The sequence below is a fragment of the Mixophyes fleayi genome, chromosome 8 (genome assembly GCF_038048845.1).
Source record: "Mixophyes fleayi isolate aMixFle1 chromosome 8, aMixFle1.hap1, whole genome shotgun sequence".
NCBI lineage: Eukaryota > Metazoa > Chordata > Amphibia > Anura > Limnodynastidae > Mixophyes > Mixophyes fleayi.
The window spans coordinates 129957589-129977599 of NC_134409.1; the positions used below are offsets into that span (position 1 = coordinate 129957589).

General features: G+C 41.8%; 2 protein-coding genes across 3 annotated transcripts in view; one reads left to right on the plus strand and one right to left on the minus strand.

Moving 5' to 3' along the window:
• PRRT3 (proline rich transmembrane protein 3) overlaps window positions 1-3793 on the minus strand; it is a 39508-nt gene extending 35715 nt beyond the window's left edge. For both annotated transcript variants that reach the window (XM_075183518.1, XM_075183520.1), the window contains exon 1: window positions 3498-3793. The gene's annotated coding sequence lies outside the window, so the exon portion shown is untranslated. The remainder of the gene's footprint in view (window positions 1-3497) is intronic.
• The window catches only part of CIMIP7 (ciliary microtubule inner protein 7), a 219414-nt gene that overhangs the window by 42176 nt on the left and 157227 nt on the right, over window positions 1-20011 (plus strand). The window lies entirely within an intron of this gene.

The following is a 20011-nucleotide window of genomic DNA, read 5'->3' on the forward strand; positions in this document are numbered from 1 at the left end:
TTAATAAAAATATTGTTGGTTATGGTCCCTTCATTTGCAGGACACAAAATCCACTCCATACTTGCATGGTGGCCTAGTGGTTAGCACTTCTGCCTCCCAGCACTGTGGTCATGAGTTCAATTCCCGACCATGGCCTTATCTGTGTGGACATTGGGGACAAGTGAGATATCTACACATAGTAAAGAGTCCCCTGACCATGAGTACTTCCAATCAAAACTGGTGAAGCGAGCAATGGCTAGGAATGGATGGGTCTATTGGGATGTATGGAGAATATAAACGTGCCATAGGGTGGACATATAGGACATAGGGAAGGAGGAATTATTGACCTCTGACCTTGTGTTGATTCCCATCATTCACATCCTTCCACTTCTGCCCATTTTATTACCAAATCTGTTCAATATTCCCAACATTACTCACAGACTTCAAAACAATGAAACTCGTAGAGCTGTGAAACCTGACAACTTGTTTTGCTAAACCCAATGAAGAGAACCATGTTTTGTAGAGGTCCTTCCTGGTCATATGATCTTTTCCCACTAGTTTAGGCTGATTGATGCTATTCCACCCGCTCTGAATAAGACTAAATATACTACGATTTACAGCTATAGAGGTAACCAAGTGTGGAGAGTTCCTGTACTCAGTATCATAGGCTGTGATAAGGGCCTCACTTCAAACCCTCTCCGAGTTCAAGTTCAGACAGGAATGGGTACATGAGCTAATGGAATGTGTCACCTGGTGTGACAGCACGGCTGGTTTAACCCCACATGCTGGTAGGTTTCAGCTCACACACGCTGCACGCAACATAGGCAAACATGTCATTAACATCTCCTTCTCATGTGTCCGGTGCAGGTACCAGGTGTTCAACGTTGACAACTCCCATAATCCTCAGCCCCCTCGTCCAATGCTAACTACAGAGCCACACTTCACTTCTAGACCAATCCTTCCCTGCACGTAACCCGCCATATTAGTCCTCATAACCACGGTCGTTACTTTAATTCCTTGAACTAGAGTATTGAACCTGCTTGCATTGTTGTGTTGCGTTGCGTTTCTCTGAACGTTTTTTACCTCATACCCTCGCGTTTACCTCAAGTGAACACTTGGTGGAAGCCTAAGTAACCTCACGGATGCAAATAAAAATGCTAGCAGAAACTGCACGCCAAACATGTTTCTACGGATGTTCTACTTGTGCTTTTTGATGCACGGTACGAAGTCTTAGTCGGCCTATGTCTTATCTACAACCACAGCGCTTATAATACTCGCGCATACTGCCAATGGTGTCATTTCAGGCTTATATAATTTTTTTTTACCCTAGTCTGTGTCTCTCTGCCTGTCTGTGTCTGTTGGGGAATTTAGACTGTAAGCTCCAATGGGGCAGGGACTGATGTGAATGAGTTCTCTGTACATCGCTGCGGAATCAGTGGCGCTATATAAATAAATGGTGATGATGATGATGGTCATTGTATCCCATCTACGTTTCACTGTAAAATGTCACCAGTCTTGGTTTTTGGGTTCACGAGTTTTGTTTAGAACCCAAACTGCATATTTATATATATTTAGTTTCATTTTTTTTTCAAAGACCATAGACAAGTCTCCGAAGCAGAAGGCATCTAGGCTTGCAGGCATATAATCATGACAATGCAGCCTTCCTATACAGTTAGAACTAGTGATATCACTGAAGTAAACCATTTTCTGGTCTCAACCACTAATTATGAGAATACAACTGAGAACCAGTGCCTGAGAGATGTCACATGTCGCTTGCGATGTAATAGGCTACATTCATAATACAGGCTCCTCCCATAAAATGGCTACCCCCGTAGAATGTAGGCGAAAGTGCAAAATATTCTGTTCATATTGCAGAAACTATTTTTCTCACAGTAAAACATCAGTTACGAATTTATAGAACACAGAATAACAAACTTATGTTTGTTATGTTTGTTTTCTAAAAGCCAAAACAGAAAACATAAGTTGCATCTATTGTTTGTTGCTGTATTCATCCTCTATAACAATACTCCCCCGGGAGAATTTTAGTTTGATGTTGAAGAGCTGAATTTATTTATTTTTTGCCATAATGTTTATAAACACATTTCCTAAGGTTGACATGAGTGTACATGGCTTTGCCGTGTACATTCTACAATTACAGACAACTATGAACCAAAGCTGAAGCACTCACTACCCCTAACACGATGACAATAATTGAATTGGATCGCTGAAGCGAGGGGCGATATCATTACCCAGAAAGCACCATATAGAAGCCTTACTGCTGATCTGTTCTCTAGTATAAGACTTGAGGTCTGAGGAGACTAGCCAATAAAATTTAAAATAAAAACAAAAACAAAAAAAATAAAAAATAATAATAAAGATCAGATAATGATAAAAAATTAACAGTGTGTTCTAAATACAAAGCAATGTTCTGGGTCTTCCCTTGCGTATTATACAGTTCTTTTTTTGGCAGCAGATGGGTCATCTGGTTCAATTTGCAAATACAATCGTCACATTGGAGCATTGGTCGAAGGTGAAAAAAAAATTAAAAAGTAATGTACTCACTAGTAGACCCACAGTGTACTCTGCACATCCGGTAACATGATATTATCATGCCCTTAATGTGCCTTGGTAACAGAAAAAAAAAACACAGCAAATGATTTTTTCCGTCAAGAGATAAGCGGCTTTCAGAACAAGCTTTAAATGCCTGGCTGAACACAGGCAATCTCCCACTCGTCACAGAAATTCATCTGAGGTGTGCAATATTACTGGGATATACAGTCTATAAAAACTATCAACAATGCCCTCGTCAAGAGCACCACTATTTATCTCCAGGTACCTGATCAACAGGTTTAAAGGATCACTGTTCTGTCTGAGACAACACATCAAAGGTCACGCAAGTGAACACAAACATTTGATACAACTTTACAGCATAAGCCTCTGCGAGAACAGTGATGCTCAGCCTTGTATTATACTGCCCCCCCCCCCCAAGTGTCAGTGCGTCCTTGTCCTGGGGCCCCAAAAGAGACAGCTCCCAATAGGATGTATTGCATATCCGACAATCGGAGGACCCCAATAACATTCAGATTCTCGGGGTGCCAACCCACACGTTGCACACTTCTGCGCCATAGCGCCAACCTCACTATACATCCACCAACGAAAATCAGAGTGCAAGCTCTGTGAGACAGTACACAGTTAAATTACGATCTACCCTAGCAACGAGCATCCTGATACACTTCAGGGGCCGCATGGTGTGGCCCTCGAACCTTAAAAAGGGCCACACCATGCATTACCTTACTTCATATCAGTAATAAGTTAAAACAATACATTTAATCAAAGATCTGTAATAACATACCAGCAGACATTTTACACAAGTGTTACAAACTATAACAAACACATTTGACATTAAAATATTTTGTTTTAAATTAAACGGGGGGTACGCGGTCTCCCCGACGACGATAACACATCAGCAACTAGTGCTCGGTTATTCAGTTAAAGATCAGGGGATAGACCAATCTTACCATCTGCTCGTCCTCCCTTCTGCAGTTAAATACATAGGAATCCTGCTGTTTGTGTGCTCAAGAGAGGTGATCAGATGCTAAATCCCCAGCGAGAGCCCGTGAACGAAGCTGCATCGCTCTTGTTCTTCCTAGCTTGAATCCTATGTCTGAGTGTGTCTCTCTCCTGCTTTCCAAGTGGTTTCAATAATCTGCACAGAGCGTAATAAAGATCAGGGTTACACCTCCAAATCTGACTGAGCCAGAGAGAAAGAGAGAGAGAGAGAGAGAGAGAGAGAGAGAGACACACACACACAGAGAATTAGGCTGCCTCGTTCCTGCTCAGCCACTTTTTAACCTCTGCTATTTGCATGCCAGGATGAACAAGGGAATAATACTCCAGCAAAATAATTTGTGGAGTGGAGAGAATTGGCAGCGCACAAGAAGCCGCCGTTTGTTGTTTTTTTCCAGGAAGAAAAAAAAAATGTCATATGAGAAAAGCATTATTAGACATACTTGCCAACTCTCCCGGAATGTCCGGGAGACTCCCGCATTTTGCGAGAGTCTCCCGGACTCCCGGGCGAGTGTGGCAATCTCCCGAATTCTGCCCACTTCACTAGGAAGTGCCCACTTCCTAGTGAAGTGGGCAGAATTAGATCCCAAACGCCGCGATTCCCGATGAATCGCGGCGTTTAGCCCCGCCCCCCGCTGTCAAATGACGCAATTTGCGTCATGACGTCACAGGGGGCGGGGCCGAAATGACGCGATTTTGGCCGCCCCGCCCCCTCACGCCCCCCTCCACTGGCTGGCTCCCGGAAGAGAGCTGAAGAAAGTAGGTAAGTATGTTATTAGATGATTATCTGATCCAAACTCCTGCAACCTCAGGATCAAACTCCAAGAACAGTCACAACATTCCGCAGCCTCTACACTCAGCAGCAGGAGCATCATTTTAATTGTTAGCTTCATCTATAAAGAATTTGTTCCTTTGCGAGTTTATTGTTAGGAAGGAATGCGGCTATTTGTCAGACTATCTTCCCACTTTGAAAAGTCAGGTTGCCGTTAAGTTTGAGGCTTCTATTTAGGGAGCGAAACGCGCCTGTGTAAAAGGATTGTAATATTTTCCCACAAGGTATCTATAAAAAAAGATAAATATACCACAAAATAATAAGCATATATCGCCATGGTTAACACTTTTGATTGGAAGCCTGGACAATTCCAGCAAAGCTGGGTCACTTAGGGGTTGTACTCTTAAACTCGCCATGAAGTAGGAAGTTCAGTTATGTTTTATGTTATACAAAATAGTAAAATATTTCAATTTAATATTATGCTTCGATTTTGCATCAAAAAACCCTAGTAAAATGGTTCTCAAATCCCTGGATTTATGGTGTAGCTTTTGCATCATGTATTTAATATCTATCGCCAATACTAAGCTCGTAGCTTTACAAACAAAGCAGACATACACACTGGGCCGCCAAGAGGAACTTCTGGCACGGTACAGCAGCTTCTTGGGGCCCCATCTATAGCCGCCGAAGGGGGTGTGGTCACAGAGGTCTGATGGCTCCTTCCACTACACAGGCAGGTCAGGGACCCCAATATTTTGTACCTGCCCCCCCCCCCCATCTCGGCACCCCTGCGTACACACATACAAATAATCACGGAAATACAGGTTGTTAAAAATGGATTCCACCCAAAGCTGAAAGAGGAGTTTAAGTAGAGTCGAATGAAATAATATAAAATACAAAGTTCTATCATACTTGGCAACTTTTCATCGTTGGCTTCAGGGAGATCCCAGGGGAGGTGGGCGTGCGGGGTAAACGGGTGTAACAATTTTGGCCAATTACAGCAGGGGTCTGGGCTAAGATGACGAGCGATATTTGCGTCATTAAGCCCCGCCCCTTATCTATTGCGGGGGCGAGAACCAGGAGGTTGCCCTGCTCTCCCGGGAGGTCTCCCAGAAATGCAGGAGTCTCCCGGACATTCCAGGAGAGTAGGCAGCAATGCGTTAAAGAAAAGCAGCTAATGAATCTCTAGAGACTGAAGTGTCTTTTACATTTCTGTCTCCATAACTGAAGTCATGTTGTCTTACCTGTCAGTCTTTGATTAAATCTTGGTCTCCATGAAAATGGCCACCTCCATAGGCATCAATACATGGACATAGGACAAAATTACTGAACTGTGTCATCATGCCACAGATGGCGAAGCCAACCCCGTCTTGTACTGGCTCAGCATCAGGGAGAATGCCAGACTCTTCAGGGAGTGAGGGAGATCACCCCTATATCAGGGAGTCTCCCTGACATTCAGGGAGAGTTGGCAAGTAGGGGTCCTACTGATTTCTGGTCCGGCACTATTCCCATTTGGCAGGATCCCTGGTTAGCTAAAATGGTCTAGTGATGCAGTCCTCTCACCTCTAACCTCTTGGCTGATTTTGAAAAAGGTCTTTTCTGAGGAGAGAGCTGGACCATCGCTGCCTATTTATAAACAAAATAGACAACTTACTGCACAAAGCTTGGCATTTCAGTGTCACATGACCAGTCATTGTACAATTACTTATGTCTGGGAATTTCTTGTCCTGATAATTATAACGAACACACCCCAAGTCTAACATACTTTCCATACCATTCCTGGTTATGTCTGCCTGTCTGTTGTGATGTCATTCACAGTGCACTGAAGTTAGGTGCAAAATATACATTGAACCAGATCAACCAATCGTAAATGAGCTCTTATCTGTCTAGTGAAAGTTAGACAATGAAAGCAAGAATATGACTGGTTGATAGGCTTAAGTACAAAGGTTGCAATTACATTTATGTAGAAAGTCATTCAACCAGGATAACCGAAACACCTCAGCTGCTGCTACAGATCAAGCAATAGTCAACCTAAAAAAGATTTCCGCCATATTAATATAATCAACAATTAGGAATAAATACCTCCAACATTCAAAAGCGCAAATGCCTGACAAAATAAGCCCAAGTGTGGTTGCTATGGGTTACAACACATTCACGTCGCTGCACCAAGTTTTTAAAGAAACTCTTTTGAGGGCTGAGAAGATTGGATCCAGCACACAGTTATTCAGATTCTCTATAACGTTATAGGCATTGGAGTGCTGGTATTCAAAGCATCACAAAATCCTAAGGATTGTAAGTGAAAATGCTTCATCACACGCTTCATTGTTGCTGCATCAATAGGAACAGCTGCGAAAACTCTTCCCTGTGATACAAGATTACTCACTGCCTTTCTGTATCACTAATAGTACCATATGCAACATTAGTCATACTAGGGGTGTAACAGAGGGACAGAGTTCTTGTAAGAAACTATTTGCAGAGAATTCTTATAAGAAACCACGTATGATACATCTATCCTGTCTGCAGTGATGGTGAAGGGCAGCAGATCGCTCCGCTTGGTTCCTAGAGGATGACAATCTCTCCTGCGTTCAGCTGATCAATGTGCCAGTGTGAATGTCTTTGCGAACTGGCCCTTTCAGCGACATCAGGTAATGCACAGTGGTGAGGGTTATGTCTCATAGGCAAACCGAGGGGGGGGGGGGGTTCCTAGTGCCCCCTCCAAGCCTGGGGCACTTTATAATTGAGGTGGCTGGACACTGCCCCCACTTCACACAGCACCTAACAGTAGTGCACGCAGCATTGCCCATGTATATTATGGGGATATAAAGAGTTGGAGAGCAGCCAAGCACTCTCTAAAGTTATAGCCACGCCCCCATGCATGCCGGTCACGCCCACTGGCGGCGTGGTGTGGAAACCCCCCTCTGCAAATCCTGCGTTTGCCTCTGTGTCTGGTATACAGCACCAGTGTTATACCTTACTTGCCTAATTTCAGGAAGTGCAGTCCGGGAGAAAGGCATGATTAGAGGGCGGGAGGGGGCGTGGTGCAGTCAAGCGCGTCATTTTGTCCCCTCAACAAAATACCGTTCTGTCGCAGGGGGCGGGGTCATAATGACGCAATTCTCGAATCGCGTTATTTTGGCCAGGGAATTGCGGGATGCGGGAAACTTGCCTGCTCTCCCGGGAGTCCGGGAGACCGACCCGGATTACGGGAGTCTCCCGGACATTCTGGGAGAGTTGGCAAGTATGTGTTATACAGGAGAAACCAGCAACCAAGCACAGCGTTTTTACAACTTAAACAATTAGCGCAGGCAGGTGGAGGGGCTCCGTTAGAAAAATACTACTTTAAGCATGGTCAAGCGATTACATTTTAATAAAAGAAGCGTTAGCGTTAGAGTTGGATTACCAACCCATCCCCCAGCTTAGTGCATTTATTTATCGACTGGTTATACCTTTTGCCCGTTGGCATCATAAATCATGCTTTTACCAATATTCTCATTTGGTCTCTATGGACAATAGATCCAATGTAAACTACAAGCTATATATCTGTCAAAACATCATTTGACTAGGACAATATTCTGCAGATCACAAGAGTGCTTTGTACAACCCTAGCTAATTAGACACACCTCCCTCTATGTATAAGAACACAGGTAATGTATTTTAAAGCCTAACCTCACCTTTATTATATCGTTAGCATTTCACTGGCCCAATCTGAATAAAGTAAATATTAATAGAATCTCCCTCCCGCTTTACTTTATAAGTTACTGCTATCTTGTGTAGAAGTAATTAATTCAGGGGGTAAATTTATCAAGCTGCGGGTTTGAAAAAGTGGAAATGTTGCCTATAGCAACCAACCAGATTCTAGTTATCATTTATGCAGTACATTCTACTAAATGACAGCTAGAATCCGATTAGTTGCTATAGGTAACATTCCACTTTTTCAAACCAGCAGCTTGATAAATTTACCCCCGACGGCTTCTCATTGGTTGCTAGGAAAAATCAGCTGTCCTGCATATAGTTTATATGCAAATATCTGACTGCATATTGCCTATATGGGGGGTGGGGGGATTGAAGTTTTAGTAGTAACTAAAGTTACTAAAACACAATGTATAAAAGCATTAATTTGGGGAACTGCCATGTCTTCCCTCTTGTGCTAAAAAGGTTTTAAACAATTTAACAAAATAAACTAAAACCAACTTTCAGGCAAATATTTAAAGCCCTCTGCCTTCTCTCTTACCTCCCTCCGGCCGAGCCTGTGATGACTTTCAGTTAGATATCCCAGCTCTCTGGATAATGCTCCTCTCTCTCTGCCTGTATCAGCCAGAAAGCTGCCTCCTCTGTACAGCAGGATAATGAGACGCCTAATTGAATGATGTCAGCCGCTGGCAGTGTGAGGGCCCAGGCTACCCACACAGACGTTACAGAGCAGGGCCACGCGAGAGGCAGCCTAACAGGCCCTAAGCACCGTGACCCGGCCAGGAATAACCGCAGCCCGGGTCTCCTGCTGTGGCCCCAGGGGCAGCTTTTTACTTTGTTTTGACATATGTTTCCTCCTGTCACATCAATGGCAATCAGAGAGGTTTGCAAGTCCCCGTTCTGCAATTAAACTGTATTATTGGCTCATTTAATCTGAACTGAACGGCGCAGACAGGTGATAAACAACCGTTTAGCTCAGTGTTGACTAACCTGTGACTCTCCAGGTGTTGTGAAACTACAAGTCCCAGCATGCTCTGCCAGCTATCAGCTAGTTATCTACTGGCAAAGCATGCTGGGGCTTGTAGTTTCACAACACCTGGAGTGTCACAGGTTAGTTATCACTGGTTTAGCCATTTCTCTGAATTTTACTTATCTCTTTATTTTTATGAGAATTCAGCACGATATAACGGTGCTATATAAGTAACTGGTTAATGATTAATTAATAAATATTTTATATTAAAATATATGACAATGATAGGCAAAATTTTTTTTTTTTTGTGTCCCTTCTGTAGTGCAGAAATCTTTGTTTGTATAATGTTCGTTACTTTTGCATAGGGTATGTTTGGAATATCAGTTGCACGTGACCAAATCAGCCAGTTAATCCAATATCGGCCCATGTTTGGGTCCAAAATCAGCACGATGATCTGTTGGTAATTGGTTAGGTAATTTCCCCGACAGGCCTCGAACTCTGGTGCTCCCTGTCTATTTGCCGTCATTTATCAAATGCATTAGCATGTCCCCGTGTGATTTAGAAGTCATCTGGCCATTTGGCATTCGGAACCAGCCGTCCAATTTGGCCAACCGTGGCCTAAATAGCCAACGTTTCCATTATCTACAAGTGATCCTTTTGGAGAGCTTCAGCAATGACTTGCGTGGGACAATGAGTCCCTTTTGTCAGGAGGTAACATTTCTACACACTGCGCTAGGAATTTTGCTAATAAAATTTAATACGCTCTGTGTGATGCACTTTCTCACTCAGACAGCTTTCATTGCAGGTGTTGACATCTTTTTATTTAGTTAATGGCTAACTAAAAAAAGTACCCAAGTGAAATACCCAGCTTCTATTGGGTACTATGTTAGTCAGCCACGAAGGTGTATCAATTTTAAGTGTAATTATTTGCAGTGGAAAGTACATAGAATCTTGTGAATCTCAGTTTGTCAGCAGCTCCGTAGTGACATTGTACATTCATCAGAAAACTGAAAATATGTTTCCCTGTTACATGAATGTATGTTACCATAGGTAAACCGAGGGGGAGTTTCCTAGTGCCTGGAAACACCCCATCCTGGGATACTGTATGCTTGAGGGGGCTGTGTGCAATGTTTTATATTGTGCAACATATCCAATAAAAAAAAAATCAGGAAATATTAGCCGTTAACCTTGATCCAGTCACTTCCTACTTATATACACGTAATCTACCTTGGCCACACCCCTACATCTGTAGGCCACACCCATTTTACGGTAAATCAGGACTCATCTGAGAAAAACTGTTGGATGGTACATTCTACAAACTCATCTTATCTATAATTATTACGTGTTGCTTAAGCTCACATTGGTTGTCTTATTGTTACATAACTTCCTATTGCTTCAGAATGTCTTTCTCATTTGCATCCAGATGCTGAGTTCCTTCCAGTGCTCCTTAAGAAAATGTAAAACTTGTCTGAATAATAATTAGATGACAACATGAAAGAACAGACATAGCTTTGATTGTGTGTTAAATAGGAAGATCAGAATCCTGTCACTTAGTAACGCAGACAGTTTTGGTCACAGCGGAGATTCAGGGAACTGCGAGACGTCTTCATGTATAAAGAGCTGCGATGAAAGTAAGCGGATTATGTGATGTGTCCCTGATCTGTATTAGCGAATGTATAAACATGGAGCTATGTGCAAAACTATGCTGTAACTCGTAGCAACCAATCAGATATTTATTTCATTCTTGCCAACTATAAAAACCTCCGCCCCGGGCAGGGAGTTTAAGTGGCTAAAGCAGATGAGGGCTATTTCATTGCGGGGGGTGGAACCAAAATGATGTGATTGGCGGCACCATGCCCCTCCTCCAGCGCTTGTCACTCTCTGCTGTCATCACACCGCGGGGGAAGGACCAAAATGATGAAATTCACAGCTAATTGAATCAATACAGAGCGCATTCTAGTAATGTATATACAAAACAGACAGCATTCTAGTAACTACCATATAATACATAGAACATTCTAGTAACTAAGATATAATACATAAATGTTTTAGAAACTAATATAGAATACATAGAACATTCTACTGCCCTTATTAGAATTCATAGACCATTCTAGTGATCTCTATGCACAACAGAGAACATTTTGGTGACCTTTGTTCACTCCAAATAACATTCTTGTGATCTCTACATGACACAGACCAAATTCTAGCAACCTCAACCTAGAATGTACAGAGCACATTCTAGTGACCTCTATACAATACAGAGCACATTCTAGTGACCTCTATACAATACAGAGCACATCCTAGTGACCTCTATACATACACAGGGTAGAAAACAGAGAAAATTCCAGAGATCTGTAAATAATACACAGAGAGCATTCTAGTGACCGCTATAGAATCCAAGGTGCTTTCTAGAGATCACCACACAACACCGAGAGCATTCTAGTCACCTCTACACAACACAGAGCACATTTTAACGACCTCTACATGATACAGAGCACATTCTAGTGATCTCTATACATACAGAGGGTAGAAAACAGAGAAAATTCCAGCGAGTCATAAGCCATAAATAATGCAGAGAGCATTCTAGTGACCCCTATACAATCCAAGGTGCTTTCTAGAGATCACTACATAACGCAGAGAGCATTCTAATGACCTCTATACAAAAGTGTGAGAAAAATGTACCATTTGCGTGTTGCAGTCCAGCGCTGTCTGTAGGAACACGTGTTGTTACCTGTTAATATGTCACAGAATAAGATCTGTTGGATGACTGTCAGTTTATAGACGTTGTTCAACACCTGCCAGGTTACAGCCAAATAAACAGACCTGTGTTTCTATGGACTTTGACTCATATAGTCAAATAATTCTCTACATTAGAAGATTTTATCTCCATATCCTGCGTTCACATTGTGTTTCATTATCACTTCTGAATATTTCTGGGAAGACAGACAATGAGCAATGATTCATTTCAGTCTTGGCCTTTTATCTTTGTGCATGTAGCCTGGAAATGACCAGGTCTTGTGCAAATAAAAACCAGACACAAGCCCCTATAAGACATCTTGATAAGTGATACCGCAGATGAAGACGTATCAATCTAAGAACCAAATTTTTATTATGGAAACAATATAATAAAGTAGTATTATGTTGTTATGCTAGGACTAGTCAGACTGCAAGGGACCCCTCTGTTTTGGTGATTTGGTCTAACCCACAACAACTTGGGGGGGGGGGGGGGGAGACTTTTTACCCCAAGGACTATACACAGGACACGTGGTCACACCCTAAGGTTAGAGGAGAGGAAATTTCACCAGCAAAGGAAGGGGTTCTTTACAGTAAGGGCAGTCAAAATATGTAATTCATTGCCAGGGAAGGTTGGGATGGCAAATTCAATAGATAGGTTTAAGAAAGGGTTAGACAAATTTTTAGCGGAAAAGTGTATCCAGGGATACGACCGATAACTAAAATGTAGGATAGTAGTGGATATAGGGTAAATATAGGACTGCAATATTGTGTCTGGGGGGATTTTCACAATTGAAACAGATTGGCGGTTGCTTACTCTGGATCAATTTCAAATATAAGTGCAGGATCGCAGGAGATCCAAAATAGGTTGAACTTGATGGACTGGTGTGGTCAAATTTGGTAATTCGAGGATTGCGGCAAAAGACCAGGGCTTAAATGTATTAACCACCGATTCTAGCAAATCACTGATTTGGCACCTTTTTCAGCAAAATTTAAAACGGCAACGTGTTTAAAAGCGAAACTTGCCTTTAAAAAAATTGCTGTTTTAAATTTGGTTGATAAAGTCAGTGATTTGCTAGAATCGGAGGTTAATACATTTACCCCCAGATCACCAATTGTGTGGGCACCATACCCCACTTTCAATTAAACTTTATTCATTTTAGGGACTATAATACCAACAGAGGAAATAAAAAAAGGGAATATATTCCAAAATATTAACAATATGATGGAATATGATCAATACACACCATGGAGCACAAACGGTCAAAAGATCAGTATTAATAAAGCGTAGACATTATTTAGGTAAATGAACAGTAAGCAGAGATGTTATTCTTTCCAAATGGGTTTTACGGAAGGTGTCATTGAACCAGGGATTCCAAATCTAGTGCAACATAATCAAAAACAATAGTGTTATCTACATTTGGGCTATAAACCAGATTTTGCCAGGTACTACTGGAATTGAGGGTAAATTGTGTTCATAACTAATTTTTTTTGCCAACTTTTAAACACTCTGGGCCACAATACCTGAAAAAAAATTAAATATCTTATTTAATTTTGTATATTTTATTGTATATTTTTGTAAATAAAATGCATTGCAAAGTTTAATAATGGTCAGTTTAGAGCAGGCCTGTCCAACCTGCGGCCCTCCAGATGTTGTGAAACTACAAGTCCCAGCATGCCCTTCCAGCTATCAACTGGTTGTCTACCAGCAAAGCATGCTGGGGCTTGTAGTTTCACAACACCTGGAGGGCCGCAGGTTGGACAGGCCTGGTTTAGAGTATGCAATGGATGTAGATTATGATTCTAATATAAAATATAATTTTCTTTCAAAATTCAGAATACACCTCTACTTTCTAATGAAACATGTTACACAATGGTAGTTGTAGACCGAGCATCTCACTGTTATAGCACTGTAACAATTAATGCACGCGTTAACCCTTTTAATGTCCCAGGGACTCACACAGAGAATAAAACGCATATTCGCTAAGTGCAGCCACCCACATGGTGACAACCTGCCAAGAAGCTACAATTTGCGCTGTCAGAGAGCGAGAGATGGACCCATCCAGTCTCTGTTTAATCTACAGTATGTCTGGATCTAAGCTTGTATCTGAGGCTGATCTACCGGGAGGCTGTTGTGTTTCACTAGGAAACTGGGAAAACAATGTGTGGGATAATTGTTTTCTTGCAAAGATCTGTCACGATGAGCAAGAAAACAACACAACAGGAAACAAAATCAGATCTGGAAAACCCACCTCATTATATTTGAGTCACGACACAGATATCTCTGTGTAGATGGCTTCAGATATCAGAGGCTCTGAAGTTGCGACAATCAGATCTTCCAAAGCACTTCTCCAATTCCATTGGTCTGGTTGTCAGACCTTGTAGCTGTGCTACATGTAATGAATATAGATTTAAGCTAGCTAAAGTGATCTGGCCATTACCTGGTGCTGGATGTGAAATTAGGAGTAAAAAAATAATTTAAAAAAGTGTATAAAGTAGATATATGTTATTACGCAGAAGATGTTAGTTTGCTGTGTGAGGTGTCATTGTAAATGGTGATATTGATGTAATGGATAGGGATGAAGATTGAGGGGAAATGAATATTTGGCTAGTGATCTATCACAATTCCGCAGCGCTGTACAGAGAACTCACATCAGTCCCTGCCCCATTGGAGCTTACAGTCTAAATTCCTTAACACACACACAGACAGACTAGTGTTAATTTTGTAAGGAACCACTTAACCTACCAGTATGTTTTTTATAGTGTGGGAGGAAATCGGAGCACCTGGAGGCATGCCTTCCAACTGTTCTTATATTGGCATAGGAAAACCGAGGGGGGTTTCCTAGTGCCTGGAAACCCCCTTCCAAGCCTGATGCACTGTATAATTGAGGTGGCTGGACCCTGTTCCCGCTTCACACGGCTCTGCACAAAAAGGGAGAGCTGCGTGCACCTAACAGTAGTGCACGCAGCATCGCCCATGTATATTATGGGGATAGGAAGAGTTGGAGAGCAGCCAAGCACAGCCTAAAATTATAGCCACACCCCCATGCTTGATGGTCACACCCACTGGTGGCGTGGTGTGGAAACCCCCCTCTACAAATCCTGCGTTTGCCCCTGATTGGCATTATGTCCTGATATGTGGCCCGCAAAAGGGGTGTGGCTTAATGCAAAGTGGGTGTATTTTGAACCCCCCCTCCCTGGCTGCACAGCAGGTGGTAAGACCACAGCAATACGCTTGTGTCACCATACCCCCCAATCCCGCACTTTAACTTTGCTAAATATGGATTTATGTAGTTTGTGCATAGTGTGGAATAGGGTAATGTATGGCTGTTTAGTGACAACTTATCAGGGCAACACTAAATCAAGTATTGTTGTGTTCTCTTTATTCAAATTTTATTTGATACAGGCAACATTTTGCTACTAAAGAAAAATAATGATTATTTCCAAAAATAGATCTGTAATCTGTCATACAATATTTCTGTTGCATACAGTTAAGTTGCTAGTAGGGCAGTATACATTCTAAACCAGTGTTGAAGTATAGAGAAAAGCAGACAGGAATTAAGCTCAAAAGTTATAAACACTTATTTTAAAACTCAGGTTCAGAAGCATCTATTTATATAATGAACAATCAATAGATTGATATATAAGTAGATATTGTTATGAGCGTTTTGTCGCTATCCAATAACGATTGTCGAATCTCGATTTGTGTTTCCAACGCACAAAGATTTATTCTCAAAAAGTAGCAGTATATATATATTAGCAAAATAATAGCAAGTACAGCCGTTACTTATCGCAGGCGCTCTGGATCCAGTGTGCAGTCATTCAATCCTGAAGTCTGGGGACAAGATGTCTGAACACTAGATGAGGAGCTGCTGCTTATATGCAAACAGTGATACAGTAAAACAATGCAAAGGGTGTGGCTTGCTTCTATTGGTCCAGGTTTCAGGAGTGTCCAGGGGGTTGTAGATCATAGGCTAGTTTAAGCTCAGGAATCAAAAGGAGGGGGTCATCTCTCCATGGGATGGGCTCTGATCTTCCCGCCAAGAGTTCTCATCATAATAGTCCATAATGCCATAACATTAATAACTTGCGTATGCACCCTGCGATCCCTTCGCAAAGTGAACCGGACAGTGGGAAATGCGAAGGGGATAAGTATGATACCGCACATGACTTGATTCCTTTAACGTGTACAATATGTTTTACTGATATGCCTATAACTCATAATATTACACATAAATACTACTATATTTCGACATAAATGACTATGTGTTGCAACTACCATTAATGTGTACTATTTTACAAGTGTGCGTGTTTGTGCGAATGTATGTAAAAGACTAAATACTGTTGTTGCCACGTGTTGCAGTTGCGTACGCCCTTCCACGCCGTAGCGTAGCGTACGCATCTTTTCAAACAAAGACAACCAAGTTTGCTCGATTTTAATTGAAATTACTTTATCCAATATGCTGACTTCGACAATATGATAGATAGATAGATAGATAGATAGATATATAGACCCAAGTCAGTGGCTTCAGTTGTAGGACTTCCCCATAAATGTGGTGACATCAGGTAATCAAGAAACAACATTCAAACAGATAGGCGGGTGTGGAAACTGGAAACAGCAACAACTACTGGAACATCTTACATTGTTTTCAGTGGCTTTGGTTAATCACGAATGTAAGTGGGCGTTGCTCACCACACAATGCCGTGTGCTGGAATAAATCTGTGAAATCTGTCTCCTATCTTTAGTCACTGACTTGAATGAATGGACCACTGTTTTAAGCTGGGTACACACTACAGAATTGTCCACCAACTTTTTATGCCGATCGATTTTACATGCGATCGATGGTCCGATCGCTCGGTCCGTGGACTGCATACACACTAGCCTTGTTTAGGACGATAAAGGGAAGAGCGGACGTCCCTTTAGCGACTTTTTACAGCCATGTTGTCGTGAGCAGTGATTGAAATTTCGTACACATCGGTCGGAAATTTATAGACACTACACAACGGAAACGAGATTGGAACGAAAATATTAAACGGTATGACCAACCAAATGGGGCGACAATCGTCCATTTGGGCAGACTTTCGACCATCGTATCACTGCACACACTGACCCGACTTTTGAACGAGCGGTCGTATGTCGGCTGATTGAGCCGATTATTGGACGAAAACCGTGTAGTGTGTACCTAGCTCAAGTCATGATGCACCTATTGTCTCACTCACTTCTCTGTCTACATATTAAACCTTTACACAGCAATGGACTAGAGCAAAGTATCTCCATTATCATTCACTGTGTGTAAGGAAGAAACGCACCACCTACCATGAGAGATCACATTATAATAGATCACTGGCTATTATAGAATGAGAATGCAAATTCTATTTCCATCACTATAAAAAATGCATGTATAACGGTCACATGTATAAGCAGATATCACCTACAACGAGTTTACTATTGTGAATTCTTTATTTGTAGGTTAGAGCAGTATAGCTCCGATGCCACAGTGATATCTTGTTTATAACGATCAATGATAAGCGGGGATAAAATAATAAAGTCCTACTTCGGAGCAGTGATAATAAACAGGAGATTGTGGAATTATTCATAAATAGGCTTCTTAGTGCTATAAACTGCTGCAGAGTTTACATGACGTCTGTAGAAATGAAACCATGCATATTAACGTATACATCTCCTTCTCCGATATAGCTGGGCTATAGGTGATCTGCTGATCCCGCTTTGTGCCGCAGAGATCAGGTGAAGCGGACCAGGGTCCGGACATGACGTCAGCTGGTAACCAAATCCTATAACGGCAAACACGAGCCAGCTGCTCTCCGCTAGAATAAAGCAAAGCTCAGGGGTTTAAATACATCTCAGCATCAGGGAGATTACAGAGGATATAATCAGATAATAGCTTGTGGGAACTTCCCGCAGCCCCAGGTACGGTTCTCATGCACCACATGTAGCAGATCTATAATATATCTAATGAGTGTTGGAGCAGAGAGAGAAACAGACAGGAATTAAACCAAGAAATTATAAACACTCAGGTTCAGAAGCCTCTATTTATACAATCATCATCATCATCATCTGTTTCTTTATATATCGCCACTAACTCCGCAGCGCTGTACAAAGAACTCATTCACATCAGTCCCTGCCCCATTGGAGCTTACAGTCTAAATCCCTTAACATATACACACACACAAAACGAGAGAGACTAAGGGCAATTTGATAGCAGCCAATTAACCTACCAGTAATGAACAATGGATAGATAGATAGATAGTAAATAGAGCGCAGTGGCTTAGTGGTTAGCAGTGGACAGCACAGTGGCTCAGTGGTTACCACTTCTACCTTACAGCACTGGGGTCATGAGTTCAATTCCTGACCATGGCCTTATCAGTGTGGAGTTTGTATGTTCTCTCCCTGCTTCCTCCCACACTCCAAAAACATACTAGTAGGTCAATTGGCGCTATCTTTCCAAAAATTATTGATAAATGTCCACTGAAATCTCCATTGTGCTTACAATCATATCACTCTTAATTTTCTTACCCAATAAAGCATAGGAAACTTTGGTAACAACAAATTTTCGTTCATGTTATAATCAACCAGGAGACACCAATAAATAAATGCATTTTTTGATTGGTGAAATTGTCCTTTGATATTAATATTTTCAGCGTTCTGCTTCTAAAGGACATTTAGGGCTAGATTTACTAAGCTGCGGGTTTGAAAAAGTGGGGATGTTGCCTATAGCAACCAATCAGATTCTAGCTTTCATTTATTTAGTACCTTCTACAAAATGACAGCTAGAATCTGATTGGTTGCTATAGGCAACATCCCCACTTTTTCAAACCCGCAGCTTAGTAAATCTAGCCCTTAAAGTTCCTGGTAACACGGTCACTCCTTGTTGTAACCAGTACTAGGGAAGTTTTACTTTTGCTGTATCCTGTCGATTGTCCTCATTTGTCCATCAAGCCAGAAGTCACATTCCTCCCGTAAACTTTCTATACACTTCCCAGAATCCCCCACTGCCTGGGCTGTGAGAACCCGATAGCCGCACATTTTACCTATTAGTTTGGAAGCTGTGGAATGTGGTTAAAGGAAATAGTTTTATTTCCTTCCACACCCAATATGTGGTGGTCTTGTGTACAATTATATACATATACACTGCTTCCTCCATCTGCCTTGTAACTGTACACTGAATATAATGGCTGTCATGTCTTTTCAGCCACACGGCTGGGTGGTCACATTTTTCAATATTTATTTTGTATGGCTAGCATGAGAAGATTGCTTATTAGCTTCATGATGTGAACATACTACAAAGATGAAGACCTCACAGACCACATTAATACTGATTATATTATCATCATTATTTATATAGCGCCACTAATCCGCAGCGCTGTACAGAGAACTCACTCACATCGGTCCCTGCTCCATTGGAGCTTACAGTCTAAATTCCCTAACATACACACACAGAAAGACTAGGGTCAATTTTATAGCAGCCAGTTAACCTACTAGTATGTTTTTGGATTGTGGGAGAAGACCCACACAAACACAGGGAGAACATACAAACGCCACACAGGACCATGGTCAGGAATTGAACTCATGACCCCAGTGCTGTGAGGCAGAAGTGCTAACCACTGAGCACCCGTGCTGCCCATACAGTAGTAGGAAAGAAACTTATTGTGATGTTATGAGTAGTAAATGTACAATGGTTCATATGCATGATGAACACACCAAAGAATAAACAGTAGGAGAAAAGAGTGGAAAAAGGGATTAAAAAGAGTAATACATTGTGATACGATGGTGATGGTTGTGTGGGCATTGAAGAGAGTGGTAGAGAGTTGATAATGGGTGGAGAGGCATAACAGTAGCTGCAGTGGAATGTATTTCAAAGCACAGCCTAGTGGTTAACACTTCTGCCTCACAGCACTGGGGTTTTGAGTTCAATTCCTGTCCATGGCCTTATCTGTGTGGAGTTTGTATGTTCTCCCCGTGTTTGTGTGGGTTTCCACCGGGTGCTCCGGTTTCCTCCCACATTCCAAAAACATACTGGTAGGTTAATTGGCTGCAATTGACCCTAGTCTCTCGCTCTCTCTCTGTGTATTAGGGTATTTAGATTGTAAGCTCCAATGGGGCAGGGGCTGATGTGAGTGAGTTCTCTGTACAGCGCTGCGGAATTAATGGTGCTTTATAAATAGGTGATGATGAAAGTTTGTTTTTTAACGTTATATATAAAATAAAAGAAGAATACTAGTACTTTTCAGAGATAGGGTTACCAACCAACAGAGCGTTTCAGGGTCAAGCAATCGAGGTGAAC